The sequence below is a fragment of the Cupressus sempervirens genome, chromosome 7 (genome assembly GCF_028749045.1).
Source record: "Cupressus sempervirens isolate cs-2001-9-10 chromosome 7, ASM2874904v1, whole genome shotgun sequence".
In the NCBI taxonomy this organism is placed as follows: Eukaryota; Viridiplantae; Streptophyta; class Pinopsida; order Cupressales; family Cupressaceae; genus Cupressus; species Cupressus sempervirens.
This window is the reverse complement of record NC_143124.1, coordinates 937,640,372-937,662,270: the sequence shown is the minus strand read 5'-3', so window position 1 is coordinate 937,662,270 and position 21,899 is coordinate 937,640,372.

The following is a 21,899-nucleotide window of genomic DNA, read 5'->3' as shown; positions in this document are numbered from 1 at the left end:
AACTTTGTCAATTCTGGGACAAGATCCAGAAATAGGACATCTAACCATGGAGATTGCCAAACCCAGTAAGGTAGGGTGAATTGAAGACCTAACTCCTAGAGATTTTACTCTACATTCTATTGATCTTTGAGAAGCCAGGCATGATACAAAGGTGGGCCTATGGAGATCAGGTAATGAAATCATAGAAAATCAATTGGAGGATCTCAAGTTGTCAAAGATCAGAGTGAAGTTTGAGATAGAAGAGCTTAAGAGGTTCATTAGGTAGTTAGTTGTCCCATTGGAAACTATTACTGGTGTACCTACTACTGAAAATCCCATGGCAGAGGAAGTAAAAGCTTTCATCTCCTAGCTGCAAAAGGACCAACATTTTGGTTAGATCGGGAAGGAATGGATTGACAAGCTCAATTTGGATGGAGTTATGTTGATTGATCAGATTGGAAATGCTATCATTCAACTAGAGACTGAGAAAGATAACCTCACATCTAATCAACATACTCTAGCCATAGCGAGAGGAAGATGTGAAGAGTGTGTTTCCCTTCTGAAGATGATTATTCAGATGAAGGCAAAAGAAGCAATTGAAGCAAAGATTATGAAGAAAGGTAATGAGCCCCTATTTGAGTGGCTTCAAGGCATGCAATTCAAATAGGAAATGATTCAAGAAGCAAAAAATGGGCTTAAGGAAACGGAAGATAAAGTAAAGAAGACTCAGTACAGAGCTTTCAAGTTGATGAAAGGACTGCATTCTGAACTACAGACTAGTGGTCAAGGAAAGGCTTTGATTGGAATAGAAGTGATGAAAAACAAATTCTCTGTATATTTGAGTAATTTGTCAAGCATCACTCCTAATAGTCAAAATAGAATGATAGATTTACAGACATTGAGTGGATGCATACATGTGGCAGCTAAAGAATGAAAAAGTTAGATGAATTCTTTAAAGGAATTAGCTCGAGAGCATTCAAAATGGCTCTTAAGATTCACAAATGTACACATGTCTAGAAATGATGAGCTAATTCCTATTATAGTTGCTGCCAGGGCATATAGAGAGAAAATGGAAAAGGGGAAGAAGTCAAAATAATGTTTCCTTTTCATTTTCTTTTGTTTTATTCTGTAAATTTTGTAAATGACAAATTGACATCTTGCCATTTGTCTTCTGAAAAGATGAACCAATTGTTATTTCTTTTGTAATGGTCATCTCTCATCTCTATATGTATGAAGTTAAATAATTAATGCAGGGCCAGCAAATTTTTGGTGTGAATCTTGTTGCAGAGACAACTGAGTTTTGTGCCATTTCTTTACTGTCTGCTTTCTTCTTTTGTATGTTATATTGCCTTGAATGTTAAGTTGAAGTAATTAAGTGAATAGAGTTTCATTTTTTTATTTCATTTTAATTGAACTGGTAAATCAATCAGAGAGTTGAAACTAGTTGTGGGAAATATTTCCGTTAAGTGTTTTGTTTATATGCATTCCATCATGTTTCTTCTTAATCATTGTGCTATTCTATTGTGCATCAGAAGTCATAAGATTGTGAGGGTTCAAACACAACAAGTATCTATCTGTTGTTTCATCTGCATAGTTAAGCTTGCATTGTATTTCATATTTGCATCTTTTATAATTTCTTTGTTGAGAAATTCATAGGAGTGTGAAGATTACAACATAGCATTTTGCATCTAAATTCTGCCTGAGATTTCACTTGCCTGGGTGGAACTCAGTTTTCCTCTACTGTTCTCCAGTTAAGAACTTATTTGTAGTAGGAATTAGATTTGAAACATAATTCATTGAAGATTTTCCATATAGGGAGCCATACCTTAATTCAGAGGGAAACAAGATATTCTTAGAAATAGTTTCCCAACTATTGCGTACAATTGTTCTTTATAAAAAATTGGGCAGATTTAGAGAAGAATTAAAAGAAGAACAATATGTTTACCAACATAATGCAAGGATACAGTCTAGACCTAAGTTTTTCAAATGGCCATAATAGGGGAAATTTTTGTCCGAAATATACCCTATCATATACCATCAAAACCAGGAGAACCTGAATTTTTCATATTTGAAGTCAGTTTTTACACAACAATTCACTGGTTTAGTCTATAAGCAATTTTGTGATCTACGGCGTTCTTAGTGCAATGGGCTTAATTCATCATGAAGCATCAGGGTAGTTTTTAAGGCTTGGTAAAGTCTAGATGTGAAGAAAATCAGTTCTAGAGTGTTTCCTTGGCTTTTAGAAGTCATTTTTTAAACTGATTTTCATTTTACTGTGATTAAAAATTAGGAATCAAATCAGTTGTTGGTTCAATCATACATTTCTGATATTTGATGCTTTTGGAGCCATAACTGATTGAAAATTTGATTCAGCAGTTGAGGGAAAAGATTAGAAAGATGTTTTAACCTATTGAGAAGCTTTTCCAAGTGGACATATGTCATGTTTAGTTTAGATCCAGGAATGAACTCTTCTCCTATATCTTCTTTTTTTTTCCTCTATTGTAGGGGTTCCAGTTTTTTCACTGTGAGACCATTGTTGATAGGAAATTTTTAGTCATTCTGTGAGACCATTTCTTTGGATCTAGAGCTGTGATTCCACCTTCATTCTTCAACAAATTCTTCTTGTATGAATAGCAGTAGGAAGGAATATATAGATAGTTCATATCTATTAAGTTGTTTCATGTTTTTTATTTTCATGCATATGACTGTATTAATTTCAAGGAAATAAATGCAAAGAGCAACAGATAATTGAGTTTCAATTGAATCTTCTCCCCACTCTCAATGAGTTGTAATGTTTTATGACCTTTGAACAAAGAGCCTAGGTCATAGTTGTAGTCCCTTAAGGTTGTATGTTGTTTTCTTCATAGCTGATAATTCAAGGAATTATGTAAATGCTTCATAGAAATCAACAAGGTTGCAGATTTATTGAGGAGGATATCAAGTAAGAATGAGATTTAAATTGAACATAGATGTCTATTTACAAGTAGAGATCTCAATATCTTTCATATTGAGTTCATGATGAAGATTCATCATTTGAGCAAGTGTATCCATCTGCATGTTTGAGATCCTTGTCAATTCAGTACATTTTTCTTCAAGTCTATTTTCAAGATTCCTTTTGTCATTTTCCATCATGACCTTATCATCAACTACTCTTTTCTTTTGTTCAGTAATTTCACATATCATTATACCCTGTGATTCATGTTCCATCTTGAGAGATCTTATCTCATCTGCTTGAATTTTATTTTTCTCCATCAGTTCTTCTATTGCTGCAGCAAACTCTTTAGTGTCTCCACTGGAAAATATGTTGGTGGTATCAATCTCCTTGTAGTGTATATCATTTTCAGCTATGGTTAGATCCTTCCTCTCATTTAATGAGCTTCTCAATTTATTTTTGAATTCCTCCAAGCTATGCAGAGCAAGTTGCACATCTATCACCTAATTTTCAATTATCTTTCCAAGTTTGAAAGCTTCCATCTTTAGATCTTTTCCTCCAAGCTATTAGGCTTTTTCTTGTGAGAACCTGGCTTGCTTTGATACCAATTGTTGGAATATTCAAATATGGAAAGATTAATTATGAGAGGGGGGGGGGAGGGGGGGTGAATCATAAGTATCAAACTTTAGCCAATAAAACTTTTAACTGAAAATAAGTTGCATGCATGTGAATACATCAAATAAACATGTAACAAAACTCATGCATCAATAACTCATAACACTGGAATTTTGGTAACCCAGAAACCCTCCAGGAATAAGAAGGTAAAACTAAGGTGGGGATGATACCCACAAAATTTACTACAACAATATTGTTCAACCAGTTCTGATGGTTTGCCCTGTTAAAGGCTTTACACTGTGTTAATAGTGACCTGGTTAGAGGATTTTCAAACACTTAACATGAAGTGTCACTTGGTTAAAGGATTTTAATCACCTAATCAAAAGGTTCTTACAAAATAGCTGTAAAGCTAACCTATCACCATAGGATTTTCATTCTAATACAATTGGTAAAGAGTATTAGATACAATAAACCTGATAGATTACAATCCTTGATTGCTGAATACAAGCTCCTTTTTCACCTTCTCCTGATCTCAATCCTTTGTGATCTGATAACTCTTGCTTCTGAAAATAGATTTGCTTGTGCACCCTTGTATGTCCTTCCATATATATTTACAATGAAATTTCATCTTCCTTATAAAGACTTCAAAGACTTAGGGTTTAATTTGGATCTACGATCCATATTGATTCTCAATTTCTCGCTCAATACTTATCTTTTATTGATTGGTTGCATGCCTTTATGATTTTTCTTATTGGTTGCATGATTCTATTTTATCTTTAAGTCCTTCAAAGTTTACCTTCTGTCGGCTGCAAAGAAAAAAAAAAAAAAAAAAAAAAACCTGTTTGCATCATAGTTTTGCAATTTCAAACTTTTATGCTGATCTACTAAGTTTCTCGGGTCCTGAAGTATTTCTGATACTAGGCACATGCTGTTTCCTAGATAGCTTGGCACATGAACAAAATTGTATTGCTTGGTACATGTTGTGCTCGGGACTTGTTAACACTCGACACCTGTTGTACTTGACACTTGTTATTACTCGGCACCTGTTGCACTCGACACTTTTTATTTCTCGGCACCTATTGCACTTGGCACTTGTTATTGCTCGACACCTATTGCACTCGGCACTTGTTATTGCTCGGCACCTGTTGCACTCGGCACTTGTTATTACTCGGCACCTACTCTTGATCTTGGTTAAGTGTATTGACACTCAGTTGTCAAATTTATTCTTTAGGCTAACAACATAATAATGAGATTCACCAAGGGAAGATACTTAAGCTGGTCCCCATACATTTGTATGCACAAGCTCTAATCTCTCACTTTTCTTTTCCTTCCTAGTCTTCGCAAAACTCACTCTCTTTCATTTTACATACACACAACTTTCATAGAAATCCATATTAACACAGTTTAGACCTTGTAAAAAATTCTTTGAATGAAGTACTTTTGTATCTTTCTCACTCATGTGCCCAAGTCTGTTGTCCCACAATGTTGTATTAGAATCTATAGTAGCTATTTGTTCTCGCTGCTCAACTACAACAACTGTTCCTAAATATTCATTTTTCTCTAGAACAATCAAAGTAGAAGGAATAGTATGACCTATACAGAGATATAAGGTGCCTACTTTCACACCTTTTGCTACTATTGGGGAAACTTTCAAAAATTTTATCATTAAAAGTAACTACACAACCCTCATCACTGAGTTGTTATACTAAAATTAAATTCCTACTCATCATTGGAACATGTCTTACCTCATGTAGTAGCCAATGATTCCCATTCTTCAACTTAATCTTAACTTTTCACTTTCCAAAAATCTTATAGGGTACATTATCCTCAAATAAACAAGCCCAAAATCCCCTTGGACATAATCAATGAAATGACCTCTATGCATGAAATGAAGCACCAAAATCTAAAACCCATGAATCATCAACACTTCCTAAAGACAGAAGCAAAGCATCCTCTTTAGATTTGTTACTTACCACATTTTCCTCCTTGTTCCCTTTTAGTTTATCTCCTTAATTGTTCTTTTGAGTCCAACAATCTTTCTTCTTATGCCCTATTTTACCACAATACCAACAATGTCTTAGTCCTCTAGATTGAGCCCTCTTCCCCTTTGAATTTCCTCTTAATTTCTCACAATTTTTAGAATTATTCCCTCTCTTAGTTGTTCTGCCTCTTGTTTGTGCATTCAAAGCACTTCCTAATGTAGATCCACCTAAGGATTTCTTACAATTTTCATCACTCAAAATAGCATCGATCACATCATCATATTTTAGGGTATTAGATCTAGAAACAAAATTACTCACAACCATTCCATCTTTCAGGAAAAGAACACAAAATCAAGAGAGCCCTAATTTCTTCATCAAAATTAATACACATAGAAGATAACTGACTAGTAACAATATTAAACTCATTTAAATGATCTACAACATATCCACCTTCTTTCATCTTCATATTAAATAAATGCTTAATGAGAAATACCTTGTTTAAACTTGAGGGCTTTTCATACAGTTTTGCTAGGGTTTCCATAAACTCTTTTGTCATCTTTTCTTTTGTAATATTAAATGCCATTGATAGTGTTAGGCATAATTGAATGTTTCCAAGTGCCTTTCTATCTAAAAGATACTAGTCTTCATTTGTCATAGATCCTTGATTCTTGGTTTTCCTTGCCAACGACTTCCATAAATCCTTCTAATAAAGATAGTTTTCCATTTGCATGTTCCATAACTAAAATTTCTGCCAATTAAACTTTTCAACCCTCAGCATACTCTCATCTTCCATTGCTCCCACCCAAGCATGAGACTCCCACTCAACTGTGAGACCTTCCTGTAGAGGATTGCTAAAAATAAAATATGATGACAATCTAGCAAAATAAATAAAAATAAAATGACAACTGTATGGATCTGATACCACTTGTTAGGATTAAATTTATATGGAAATAAAAGTTACACACAAATATAACCAATACCAAAAAATAGTAGATTGCATAAAACAGAACACAAGACACTAAGATTTAACGTGGTTCACCTAATCCCTAGGCAACGTCCACCAACAAAAAGTCCAATATTATTATTATCCAGTGATTACAATCCACAATCCCTTACAACTCAATACCATTGCAAAAAGCTATAATATCACCATTACATTATGAAATGTCCATCACTAAGCCTTTTTATACAAGCTTTTTCTATTTAAAAAATTAGGGCAAGAATAATAGGAAAATAGTACCTGGCACCTTTTACAATATAAGGGCATTTTTGGTTTTGGGGTGTTGCCCCCAAAACCTCGTAGAAATAATATGGGGAGAAAATCATGATGAATAAATGTATGAGTTTGATTAGGATCCATATCACAAAATTGAATGGGTTTGTAGGCTAGCCTACAACCCCATTTGAACGATTGCATTTTAACATGTGTCCCTAGGGGTCCCAAGACCCCTAAGGACATAGGATAATTGATGCAATGGGTCAAATGGGGTCATAGGCTAGCCTACAACCCCATTCGACCATAATTTGCATCACAACATGTGTCCCTCAAGGTCCCAAGACTAGCATAGGACCCCATTCAACCATAATTTGTAGCACGAAATGTGTCCCTCAAGGTCCCAAGACCTTGAGGGACATTGGGTAGTTGATGCAACATGTTGAATGGGGTAGTAGGCTAACCTACAATCCCATTTGACCCATTGCATTATGAAATATGTCCCTGGGGGTCCTACGGACATAGGGTAATCAACGCACTGGGTCAAATGGGGTTGTATGCTAGCCTATGACCCCATTTGACCCTTTGCATCATGACATGTATCCCTAGTGGTCCTAGGAACCCAAGGGACATACGGTTATCAATGCAATGGGTCAAATGGTGTAGTAGGTTAGCCTACAAACCTATTCGACCCATTGCATTGCGACATGTGCCCCTGGGGTTCCCAAGACCCCTATGGACATAGGGTAATCAATGCAAGGGGTCGAATGGGGCATACAACCCCATTTGACCCATTGTATCCTGACATGTGTCCGTAGAGGTCTGAAGACCCCAAGGGACATAGGCTAATCAATGTAATGGATTGAGTGGCCTATGACCCCATTCGACCCATTACATTGTGACATGAGTCCCTTGGCATCCCAAGACTCCTAGGGACATAGGGTAATCAATGCAATGGGTTGAACGGGGTCGTAGGCTATCCTACGATCCCATTCAACCCATTTCATCATGACATTTGTCCATGGGCATCACATGACTCCTAGGGACATAGGGTAATCGATGCAATGGGTTGAATGGGCTTGTAGGCTAGCGTTGCATCATGACATGTGTTCCTAGAGGGGTGAAAGCACAAACCTGTGTCACCCTTTTGTAAAGGAAAAGGCTAATAAAAGTACAACTGTTCACCTTCAATGACATAAAATTGGCATTATTATTTTGAATTTGAAAATGAAGTAAACTAATGAAATGTGTAGAAATGGATGAACTTTAGGATTGTAAATTTTAATAATTATTTGGAATAAGAATTGATATATATTCCTATTTTTTATAGACAATTTTTTAGCTACTGAAAAATGTTAAAAATTGGGGGTCTAGTTCCCACCAAAAACTATAAAGAAATAAATTTATTTCCTTTTGATCTCTGACTATGTTATAGATAAAATCTATAGCTAGAACAATCAAAAATAAAAATCAGCTTTAGACCTATATTTTCTCTTTTATAATGATTCATATTTCAATTCACTTGAAATCGATAGTTTTCATCTCCCACCACATTTTTCAAAACAAATCTATTCTAACCAAGAGAAAAAGTATACATTCTAGAAGAGGACACTCTCCTCTAGAATATCATATAATTTTTATATATTTTTTGATATGATTTAATATTTTTTTCTTTCTAAAAATAGACATATTTTCAAGTGTTAAAATACATGCTTGTAGAATTTGTTAATTAAAATATACTATATCTAATAAAAGCACTATAAACTCTATATGAGAATATTCTTGACTCTAAGCTCTATAAAATGGTGTTTATATGTTATTAAAAAATATCATAAAAAATAGTAAGAATTATTGAAATGCCATTTTTATGAAAATATTTTTGTCTTTCTATTGGATACAAACTAATATAAAACATGCATTTAATAGCCATCTCTAATTGGAAAGTGTGAGACCATATATAACTTAGCTAGAATAAATTCATCTAGATCATATGTTTTAAAAAATTTGATTTTTAGATAGAAATACTCAAATTCAGTCATTTTGATAAGTCAGCTTGAAAGGTGACACATCTTTGTACTTTTACCCAAGGGTCTTAGGACGCCTCGGGACATAGGGTAATCGATGCAATGGGTCAAACCCATAACCCCATTCGACCAATTGCATCACAACCCCATTCAACCCATGGCATCATGACATGTGTCCTCAAGGGTCTAAGGACCCCTAGGCACATTTGGTGATTAATGCAATAGGTTAAATGGGGTTGTAGGCTAGCCTATGACCCGATTCAACCCATTGTATCATGACATGTGTCCTTGGGAGTCATCCTAGGGACCCCTAAGGACGTAGGGTAATCAATCATATGGGTCAAATGGGGTTGTTAGCTAGCCTATGACCCCATTCGACACATTTCATCGTGACATGTTTCCCTAAGGATAACAGGACCACACGTGTCATAGGCTAATCAATGCAATGGGTTGAATGGGGTTGTAGGCTAGCCTACAACCACAATCAACCCATTGCATCATAACATGTGTCCCTAGGGATCCTACGACTCCTAGGGAAATAGGGTAATCAAAGAAATCTCCTATGACCCCATTTGACCCATTGAATCATGATATGTGTTCCTAGGGATCCTAGGACTCCGAGGGAAATAGGGTAATCGATGCAATTCAAATGGGGACGTAGGCTAGCCTACGACCCCATTTAACCAATTGCATTGATTATCCAATGTCCTAGGAACCTAAGGGACACATGTCATAATACAATGGGTCAAATGGGGTTATAGGTTAGCTATGACCCCATTCAATCCATTGCATTGTGACATGTCTCCCTTCGGGTCTTGATACCTTAGGGAAATAGGGTAATTGATGCAATGGGTCAAATTGGGTCATAGGCTAGCTACGAACCCTTTCAACCCATAACATCATGCGAGATGTGTCCTTGGGGGTCCCAAGAGCCTTAGGAACATAGGGTAATGCAATGGGTCGAATGGGGTTGTAGGCTAGCCTAAGACCCATTCAACCCATTGCATTGCCATATGTGTCCCATGTTATCCTAAGACACCAAGGGACATAGGATAAACGATGTAATGGGTTGAAGGCGGTTGTAGGCTGGCCTAGACCCGATTCAACCCATTACATCATGACATGTGTCCCTTAGGGTGCTAGGACCCCAGAGAAATAGGATAATTAATACAATGGGTTGAATGGGATCATAGGCTAGTGTAGATGCCATTCAACCCATTGTATCATGACATGTGTCCCTTGGGGTCCTAGGACCCCCAGGGACATAGGGTAATTGATGCAATGGGCCTAATAGGGTCGTAGGCCACCCTATGACCCCATTTGACCCATTGCATCATAATATGTGTCATTCAGGGTCCCAAGACCCCAAGGGACATTGGCTAATCAATGCAATGGGTCATGTTGGTGTTTGAAAATGCTAGAGGGTTTTCAATTATCCGCATGAGAATACGACACATGTAGGGGCAGCTAACTCCCATTATCAATATATCATTTCAGACACCAAGCCAACTATAAGGCATGCCCCTTCTCCTTCTTTAGGCTCTGCTAAACTTAGGCAGGTAAACCTGAGATTCAATTGATACTGTACCAGTGCAAAAAACATATCCCTAAATCTATTAAGAATATTTTACCCTTATTTCTCCTAAAGACTTATGAAATGACATAGACCTATAGTAGCTAAATCCAAAGCTATGAATCTCATAAGCTAAGTGAGGGTTAAACATTTAGATTCTTCAACATGAAAGGTGAAAACACTTTTGATTAATAATGTTGGTTTCAACAAATCCTCAGATATGTAGTAGTAAGACTTAGTGATCCTATAATTGATCAGTGCCTTAATCATTGGGCAAATCCATGAATTACAAACATACATATGAATATCTGAGACATATGTGTATCTTTAGATATCTGATCTATCTATTCAACTTGTAAATAGACATCTATGTTCAATTTAAATCTCATTCTTACTTGATATCCTCCTCAATAAATCTGCAACCTTGTTGATTTCTATGAAGCATTTACATAATTCCTTGAATTATCAGCTATGAAGAAAACAACATACAACCTTAAGGGACTACAACTATGACCTAGGCTCTTTGTTCAAAGGTCATAAAACATTACAACTCATTGAGAGTGGGGAGAAGATTCAATTGAAACTCAATTATCTGTTGCTCTTTGCATTTATTTCCTTGAAATTAATACAGTCATATGCATGAAAATGAAAAACATGAAACAACTTAATAGATATGAACTATCTATATATTCCTTCCTACTGCTATTCATACAAGAAGAATTTGTTGAAGAATGAAGGTGGAATCACAGCTCTAGATCCAAAGAAATGGTCTCACAGAATGACTAAAAATTTCCTATCAACAATGGTCTCACAGTGAAAAAACTGGAACCCCTACAATAGAGGAAAAAAAAAGAAGATATAGGAGAAGAGTTCATTCCTGGATCTAATCTAAACATGACATATGTCCACTTGGAAAACCTTCTCAATAGGTTAAAACATCTTTCTAATCTTTTCCCTCAACTGCTGAATCAAATCTTCAATCAGTTATGGCTCCAAAAGCATCAAATATCAGAAATGTATGATTGAACCAACAACTGATTTGATTCCTAATTTTTAATCACAGTAAAATGAAAATCAGTTTAAAAAATGACTTCTAAAAGCCAAGGAAACACTCTAGAACTGATTTTCTTCACATCTAGACTTTACCAAGCCTTAAAAACTACCCTGATGCTTCATGATTAATTAAGCCCATTGCACTAAGAACGCCGTAGATCACAAAATTGCTTATAGACTAAACCAGTGAATTGTTGTGTAAAAACTGACTTCAAATATGAAAAATTCAGGTTCTCCTGGTTTTGATGGTATATGATAGGGTATATTTCGGACAAAAATTTCCCCTATTATGGCCATTTGAAAAACTTAGGTCTAGACTGTATCCTTGCATTATGTTGGTAAACATATTGTTCTTCTTTTAATTCTTCTCTAAATCTGCCCAATTTTTTATAAAGAACAATTGTACGCAATAGTTGGGAAACTATTTCTAAGAATATCTTGTTTCCCTCTGAATTAAGGTATGGCTCCCTATATGGAAAATCTTCAATGAATTATGTTTCAAATCTAATTCCTACTACAAATAAGTTCTTAACTGGAGAACAGTAGAGGAAAACTGAGTTCCACCTAGGCAAGTGAAATCTCAGGCAGAATTTAGATGCAAAATGCTATGTTGTAATCTTCACACTCCTATGAATTTCTCAACAAAGAAATTATAAAAGATGCAAATATGAAATACAATGCAAGCTTAACTATGTAGATGAAACAACAGATAGATACTTGTTGTGTTTGAACCCTCACAATCTTATGACTTCTGATGCACAATAGAATATCACAATGATTAAGAAGAAACATGATGGAATGCATATAAACAAAACACTTAACGAAAATATTTCCCACAACTAGTTTCAACTCTCTGATTGATTTACCAGTTCAATTAAAATGAAATAAAAAAATGAAACTCTATTCACTTAATTACTTCAACTTAACATTCAAGGCAATATAACATACAAAAGAAGAAAGCAGACAGTAAAGAAATGGCACAAAACTCAGTTGTCTCTGCAACAAGATTCACACCAAAAATTTGCTGACCCTGCATTAATTATTTAACTTCATACATATAGAGATGAGAGATGACCATTACAAAAGAAATAACAATTGGTTCATCTTTTCAGAAGACAAATGGCAAGATGTCAATTTGTCATTTACAAAATTTACAGAATAAAAAAAAAGAAAATGAAAAGGAAACATTATTTTGACTTCTTCCCCTTTTCCATTTTCTCTCTATATGCCCTGGCAGCAACTATAATAGGAATTAGCTCATCATTTCTAGACATGTGTACATTTGTGAATCTTAAGAGCCATTTTGAATGCTCTCGAGCTAATTCCTTTAAAGAATTCATCTAAATTTTTCATTCTTTAGCTGCCACATGTATGCATCCGCTCAATGTCTGTAAATCTATCATTCTATTTTGACTATTAGGAGTGATGCTTGACAGATTACTCAAATATACAGAGAAGTTGTTTTTCATCACTTCTATTCCAATCAAAGCCTTTCCTTGACCACTAGTCTGTAGTTCAGAATGCAGTCCTTTCATCAACTTGAAAGCTCTGTACTGAGTCTTCTTTACTTTATCTTTCGTTTCCTTAAGCCCATTTTTTGCTTCTTGAATCATTTCCTATTTGAATTGCATGCCTTGAAGCCACTCAAATAGGGGCTCATTATCTTTCTTCATAATCTTCGCTTCAATTGCTTCTTTTGCCTTCATCTGAATAATCATCTTCAGAAGGGAAACACACTCTTCACGTCTTCCTCTTGCTATGGCTAGAGTATGTTGATTAGATGTGAGGTTATCTTTCTCAGTCTCTAGTTGAATGATAGCATTTCCAATCTGATCAATCAACATAACTCCATCCAAATTGAGCTCGTCAATCTATTCCTTCCCGATCTAACCAAAATGTTGGTCCTTTTGCAGCTAGGAGATGAAAGCTTTTACTTCCTCTGCCATGGGATTTTCAATAGTAGGTACACCAGTAATAGTTTCCAATGGGACAACTAACTGCCTAATGAACCTCTTAAGCTCTTCTATCTCAAACTTCACTCTGATCTTTGACAACTTGAGATCCTCCAATTGATTTTCTATGATTTCATTACCTGATCTCCATAGGCCCACCTTTGTATCATTCCTGGCTTCTCAAAGATCAATAGAATGTAGAGTAAAATCTCTAGGAGTTAGGTCTTCAATTCACCCTACCTTACTGGGTTTGGCAATCTCCATGGTTAGATGTCCTATTTCTGGATCTTGTCCTAGAATTGACAAAGTTTTCTTCTTCTTGGCCTTCACCATGGCAGAACTAGAATGAACCACCTGAGACACAATATCCTTTGCAGGAACATTTTCATCCTTTCTTTTCCTTTTCCTTTCCAGTGAGTCTTCAAGCCAGGGCTCTGTTCCAATTACCTTAGAAGCTGCTCCTAATGATTCGATGCTAAACATCTTCTTCTTCATTGGAGTCTTCACCATTTTTTCTATGGAGAAAGGATTCTTCAAATCTTTAGAAAGAAGCCTAGATGAGCTTGGAGCTTTTTCCTCCTCTTGTGTTCCTCCTTCAGCCTTGTCCAATTCAGTAGATTCACTGCTACTAGAGTCTCCATCTCCAATCTCTACTACCTGAATTGGAGAACTAGGTGGCTATAAAATGGGAGCCTTCTCAGATAGAATAGGGCTATGATGAGGAGATGGAAGTGGTGTAGTATGAGGAGAAGGGACAGGTGTATTCTGTGAAGATGGAGATGGGGAAACGTGAGGAATGAGGATTGGAGGAGCACTACTATCTTTTTCCTTATCAGTCTCTTTTTCTTTAGTAGTAGACTGGGTCCCAATAATTGGTAGAGAGCCACCTTGACATGTTGGAGATATAGGAATATTCTTCTTAGGTGGTTGATCTCCTCCTCCTATAGGCATAGCTGGTCCTTGAGTGGTTGATATTGATACATTGGGTGTGGAACTATGAGAAGAAGTGGGAGTAGCAGTAGCTGGAGACTATTGAGAAGCTTTGCCCTTACTTTGGCCCTTCTTGGCTGTCCACTCTACCCATTTTCCTGTTCTTTTGATGATCCTATCCACCATAACATCAAGATCTTCATCTATATTAGTGTAGGGCTCTGAACTGACTGGGGTATTTCTCAAATTTGTTAAATATGTATTGCTATACATATTCTGGCCATCATCCTCTAGCCCTTCTACATCCAAATTGATACCATAAGTCTTTACTTGATGCACCGTGAATCTAGCAAAGGCACGATCTCTACTCCCCAGCTCATCTTTAAAATTTTCCCAGTAGTCCTCTATGGTGGTGATATGTTTGATCGTGCCTCCAATCTGAAGCACATCTCGAGCATACCCATTCGGGTCAAACATGGGTCTCAAAACTTTGTACTCTTGTAATTTGAACCTTCCTTCAAATGCTTTCACCATGTTCTTAGCATCTGACCTGGATTCGCAACTATAGGCTCCAACCTTTATAGGGAATTCATATCCCTTCTTTCACAGTCCAGCACTCAACATGTTCACCTGGAGAGCTTGTCTCATGATCTCCATCAACACGATCATGTCATCCGGGTATCTGGGCATCTTCAAGGGAAACCCATCGAATGCTACAAGATGCAAATAGGAGAAGGATGAGAATTGTATAAAGAAGCAACCAAACTAATTGATTACCACCATTGCTTCTAGGCTAAATCTCCGCTCTGAACACCCTTGTTGTTCCCTACAAATTCTCATAGTGAACACATCATTAACTCTGATAAAATCTGCATAGCTATTTTGTAGCTGCAAGCACAAATAAAATTCATAACTTTTAACATTTTCTAGCGCATCCTCAATTCTAGGAAGGCCTGGCCATAACTGTAAGGAAGCCAGCATATATATTAGGAAGGAAGACATATAAAATGAATTATAAAACTTGGCTGCACTAAGAGCCCTAGATAATTGCTCACTGAACTCAAATGCCCAATCAATATACTGCGAATCCGAGCAAATAATTTGCACCAAGAAAAAGTATTGCTCTACAAAATTAAAGGCATCTACCTCACCTTTGAGTCAATGCAAAAGAACCATAATATCCACAATCTTCGGCTTGAGACCAGTGCCAAACAGGGTTTTAGGGACCTTACTCTTGGCTCCCCTTGGTTTCTAGAACCAAGAATTCATGATTTATTTCCTCCATACCATCTTTTTCAGAGAGAACTTTGACATAGCTCCTCCAACTGTTAATGTGGAGAACTCCTCACATTCTAGGATTAATAGACAGTTCACCATTGCTTGCCTATCAACTAAAATCAATACACTCTGATCAGGCAACAAAATCTGCTTAGTGTCTGTATTGTAATGATTGATACATTCTACAATAAACTCCTGAGCTTGAACTGCCACAGGAAATCCAGCTACCTTGACCAGTCCACTCTTGCAGAGCTTCTCAATAATAGGATGAATTGGTTTAGTCCTTATCCTTCTCTGAAAATCTAGAATATCATAAAAGCGGAGTGAAGTATGTGTGATGTTCTTCCATGTTGATCAGACTCCACCCAAACCATCAAATCCAGAGAAATGAGCCATTTAATCAAACAGATGTAGACTATGAAACTTGAGAATGTAAATGATTGCGAGAAATAGCTTTGCAAGTACTGTATTAGCAATGTTCAATTCAACAACATAACAATTCAAAGAAAGAAAAGGGTAATTTGAAAATTGGTTATACTATTTTTTATATAGAAACCTCAATTTACCCATTAGGTTTTCAAGATCTATGCCACACAAGTGAAATAAATGATCAATCCATTAGAATGATGGTTATAATGGGTTCCTCCATGTCTTTTCACTTTTCCATTGGCTTAACAGTAACTTCCTTTATTACTGACTTACTTTCCCATTTTAACCCTGTTTCAGAAAAAACCAAAATGAAGTACTCTGTTGGTGGAAATCCGCTCAGCTCGATTCTGCATTTAGACTCCTTTTTAGATGTGACTATTCACTTCCCTTGTATCCTTTAGGCTTCTTGTGATTAATTTGTTACATAACCAAGCCTGCAAGATTAATTTTCTGGACAATGCGGAAAATCACCTCTGAAGGTAGAAACTCTACAAAGGAGAAGGCAATTTCCAATTTTCCGCGAAGCCTCTATTTTGTCTTTTCTATTTTAACTATTCCGCTTTAAGCCTTCAGAAAATAGAAAAAGTACTTCACCAATAGAAGTGGGGCTCACTAAATTCCTTTACTTCCTTTAGTTATGTTTGTTCGAAAAATTGATTTCTTGGTGCGAAAGCTTGGAAATGGAGAAGCTATTTTTCAGTTTTTCCCAAATATTCCTTTTACTCATTTCAATTGGTTTTAAATCATTCTCATCATTGAAACACCTCGAAATTTAGATGATCTTATACAAAACATAACTCTTCTTTCTAAATTCATCCTGTAGACTGCATTTACATTTCTGGCAGAGTTTCACCTTCTGACTACGAAAGTCCACAGGAGGAGAAGTCAGTTCTGAGTTTTCTGCCAATGCCTTTTCTGATCACTTTGGCAATTTTTGAATGATTCCCGTGCTTGAATATGATGATAATCAACTGATTTGTCCATAACTTCACTCACCTTTCTATTTTGAAATCTACAAATCGTATTTAAAACTCATTGCGGAATTTTACCTTCAAGGTGCGAAAGTTCGCAAAAGGAGAAGGCAAAACTGAAATTTCTGCCCCTTCATCTTTCTTCATATTCAGTCTAAATGATCTGCAAGTAAATTCATCTAAGGTAGTATCCTTTGAGAATCTCCATCAAGTAAGGAACCATGACCATGAGGAAAACCCACCTGGCTATACAATGTGTGAGAAGGGGGAAGGATGGAAACCCGATGGAGAAAATCATCACCTAAAGAGGGAAGACTTATTGACTTGACAAGACCAAATATGACAGAACTCTGATCTCCACTTTGCAAAATTACTATAGGATTAAAAGTGGGGCAACACATTAAAAATGAAATTTTTTTAAAATTATTTAGTCAAGACTATATAAAATTTTTAAAATTTTAAAATTTTTTCAATCTATGTGTTGGTCTTCTTTTCTCTGAATTTTCACTTTATTTCCACTTCTCCTTATCCTTCCAATTTGAAAATGCCATATGTCACAATTTGATTGGCTGTGACCTTTCTGATATTAATTAATTCCCTTTAATTACATATCATCCCATTTCCCATGAGATCATGAGCATATGAAAATTTCCCTATGGTCTCATGCATAATGAATCTCGTAGCCCCGAGATCCTTCTATCTTACCATTTACGACCATACGTTTTACTTCTTTCTCATAGGGGCATAAGCTTTTGCAATTGGAAACCTTCCATTTTCATTCTCCCACTCATACACTCAAACCTTTCCCTTTATGCATTTACGGGCATGAGTGTATCCTTGAAGGCATTATAAAATTTGTTTACACTCTTTCAGGCACATGTACGCCATAGCACCGAAGAACCTAATATTTCAACTTCTACCCATATGCAAGCATAACCTTGGAGAACCATTGAAACTCAACTTATGCTTGTAGGCATGGGTGAAGCTTTCAATGGGTCAAAATATGTTCGACTTACGAGCCTGGGGCCCCCTCCATGTAAGCCCCATGCTGTCTTTGAGAGGACAGGCCACAGAAGACACTTAATGCTAGAGTGCTTGGATATTTAAGGATTAAAATACACTTCCACACGAACAATATGGGATTTATACCTTGAGTTTTTTCTTGCCCTGCTTCCATGGCCTGCGTGAATGGCATCCTCCCCTATTGCTATTTTCCTCATTCTCTGTCTTCTTGTTTCTTTGCTACCTAGTTTCTTTCCATGGGTTCTTTTTTCTTGCTACCTCTATATCTTTCCGCTTCCTTTTAGCCTGGCACCTCCTTTGCTCTACGTATTTTTTACCTAATTGGCATGGGCAATTATTTCTTTGTAGCTAGCTTCTCCTTCATATGGCACCTTGCCTTTATGGCATTGCTCTCAAAAGGTGATTCCCCTTTACTCACGCCAAGATCTTCTCCTCACGTCTCTTCCAAAGGTGTCTCAAACAATTTGTTTTAACCCTTTTTCTTTGCACTTATTTGTCCTCATGTGGACTCTTTCCTCCGAATTACGAGCTGCCTCTGTTTCATATGCTTCCCCAATGTGGTTTTCCTTTTCTTGTAGGTTGTGGCTATAATCTTTAGCATGAGTTATGGGAGTGCAAAAATCCTGAGCAAAAGCTAAGGTAATGGAAGTGGCTAGGTGATCATTCCTTTGGCCCATAACGTGGAGCACCTTAAGAAAAACATTGATTGACTCTCTGAATTATGTGAATGCCCATTAAAACTTCTGGCTGCGGGTACTTTCTTATTACTAGTCAACGGTTCCATTTTAATCATGCCAGCTACTCTTTTTAGAACATGAGTTTCCTTTTAAAATGTTGTGGATTGTCTTTGTTTTGTAATCTAGTCGGCTACTCTGTTGACTAGTCCTTGTGAACTTCTTGTGAAGGCATGGATTTGCTTTAGCAAGGAGTGCATTCTTCACAACTTTTGAAGCTTTCCCCTTTTAAAACTCATAGGATCCCTTTGTTTTGATGCGGCTTGGATCTTTTAAATCATGCTCTTTGGACGTCTTCCTGCTTAGAGGTGATCCTTTAAAAATGCCATTGGGTTCCTTGCTAATGAGTGTATGCTTCTTTTTATAGTCTGACTTGATACGTTTGGACTATCCTTGGTTTCTCTCCTCAAGGTGCAAATAGCCATATCAAAATTGATTGCACTACACCTAGGAATGAAACGATCATCCTTTATTTAATGAATTTTAGCATCACATGCATAATTTCCATAGAAACTACAATGCAACATATCGTGATACTTTTATTATTGATACTTTAGAGCTTTGAAGAAAAATTGAAACAAGACCAGTCCAAAAACCCTTCTCCCTAATCCATTGTAAAAACCTCAGTGTTCCTATCAATTTGATGTAATTTAGTCGGGCCCACAGTGGGTCTGGCTGATTTTTATTTCATTTCTGGACAACTGAACCATCAAACTAATCTATTAATCACCTCAAACTGATTTGAACCAAGTTCGATCATTGAATCATTAATTAAAACTCATTCAAACTCTTCAAATCCAATATCACTTTTGCGCCAGGAGGTCCCTTGACTGACCTTAAAAAATGACCCGAACACCTGATCAGGATTTGAAAACTAACACACTAAATCTTTACTCTGCACACTTCTACCCATTCGAATCTCATCTCATGACAAATTCCCAGTCAAAAGATATTGACCGTCAAATTTACATTATCAGAATTATCTGCAAGTAAACACATTAGAAAATAATAAATAGGGTTTGGATTTGGCTTTGAAAATTGGGCAAATGGGCACATGGGAGAACAAAAACTGGGGCATTTGTTCTCTGTCATGAGGACATCATGGATCTATAATTTGGGCTCATAATAAATAACAAGATGCATTTGGAAATAAGTCAAAGTGGGCTATTTCGATTTTGCAAACTAGAAATAATGACTGAAAAGTGATTTTTGAAAATGGAATGGGCCCAGAAAAGTCTGCAAATGGATTCATCATCACTTACAAACTGACACACTTGGAGTATTTTCTGAGGACAATACAGGGGTACAATCCATTTGACTTGACCTATCATGGATTAGGAGATATAATGTCATGAAGAGGGGTACCAAACAACCTGCACTTTATGACACCAGTAAAAGATAAAAATTCCATTTGGAATCGCATTTGAAAACTAATCAAACAGATTCATCATATGCTGAAACTTGAAACATAACAAGTATCTGATATTTACAATATAGTGCAATAAGAATTCTAACATGTGGGTCAACTGGGTCAAATTAGAGCACGTCAAATAGGGCTTCCTAGAATTATGTGCAAAGTGCATAAGCAGGAAAACAATAACTGACCAATTTTGAGGGGTTCAAAACCTAGACAAATGGATTCAAAACGACTCAAAATCTAAAAGATAGGTTATCGAGTATGGACGCTAAATACTCCCAAAGTGGTGAGTCATGAAGCATTTTTGGGTGTGAGATATTCAATGGCAAACACAGCCTCTTGTCGCTATTTAACACTTAGGTGAAAAATGCAGATTTGACAATTGCTCAAAACAAGACTTCTTGAAATGACTCAAAATCTCAATTTAAATTTATGGAACACATGGATAGGTTGAATGGATGGTGTTAAAAACATTAAACACCTCATGGGGCTCTCAAGTACAGTCAAGTACACATGCATTTAAAATCATTTAAAGGGCTCAATTTTCTGAATGGTGCTCAAAATTGATCATGCAATTTTGAGCACCAATAGGTCGAATAGAGTCATAGGCTAGCTTATGCCCCATTCAATGCACTACAACATTATATGTGTGCTTGGGGGTCCCAGGACCCCTAGAGGCAAGGTAATCGATGCAATGGGTCAAATGGGGTCGCAGGCTAGCCTACAACCCTATTCAACCCATTGCATTGTGGTCGTAGGCTAGCCTACAACCCTATTCAACCCATTGCATTGTGACATGTGTCCGAGGACCCCAAGGGACATAAGGTAATTGATGCAATGGGTTGAATGGGGTTGTAGACTAGCCTGCGACCCCATTCAACCCATTGAATTGATTATCCTATGTCCTTGGGGGTCCTAGGACCCTGAGGGATACATGTCATGATGCAATGGGTCAAATGGGTTCACAGGTGCAATGGGTTGAATGGGGTAGTAGGTTAGCCTATGACCCCATTTGACTCGTTGCATTGCAACATATGTCCCTAAGGGTCCCAGGACCCCTAGGGACATAGGATAATCGATGAAACGGATCTAATGAGGTTGTAGGCTAGCCTATGACCCTATTCAACCTATGGCATCATGACTTGTTTCCCTAGGGGTCCCAAGACCCCTAGGGACATAGGGTAATCAATGTAATGGCTAGCCTACAACCCCATTTGACCCATTGCATCACAACATGTGTCCCTTGGGATCCTAGGACCCATAAGGATATAGTGTAATCGATCGTGTTTAATTTAATAAACCATATAATACTATGTAATAATATATATTATAGTTGTATATGTAATAATATATATTGAACATAACAATAATAATAATAATAATATTTAGATAATATGTATAATATTAAAGATAATATATAATACTATTATAATACTATATATTAGTATGATCCTAATATACTATCTAATCATATATAATATGATCTAACTATAAATTTTTTTATAATATAATAAAAAATAATAATAATATTCAAATATATCATTATATCTTAACTGTGAAAACATATTTAAATATGTTTGTAAGTTTTTTGTTTATATGTATAGCTAGTTCCCACCTTCTCAATTTTTTAATTTTTTTTGTTTTCCATCACATTTCAAGTACCTGATTAGGCTTGGCATTTACCAAACCTCTTTGGTCAACTCAGAAAATGTGTTTGAGACATGTTTCTATAACATTTAGACTTCGAGTAGCCATCTGAAAATATTTTTTCATCCAAATTCAATGAAATGAAAA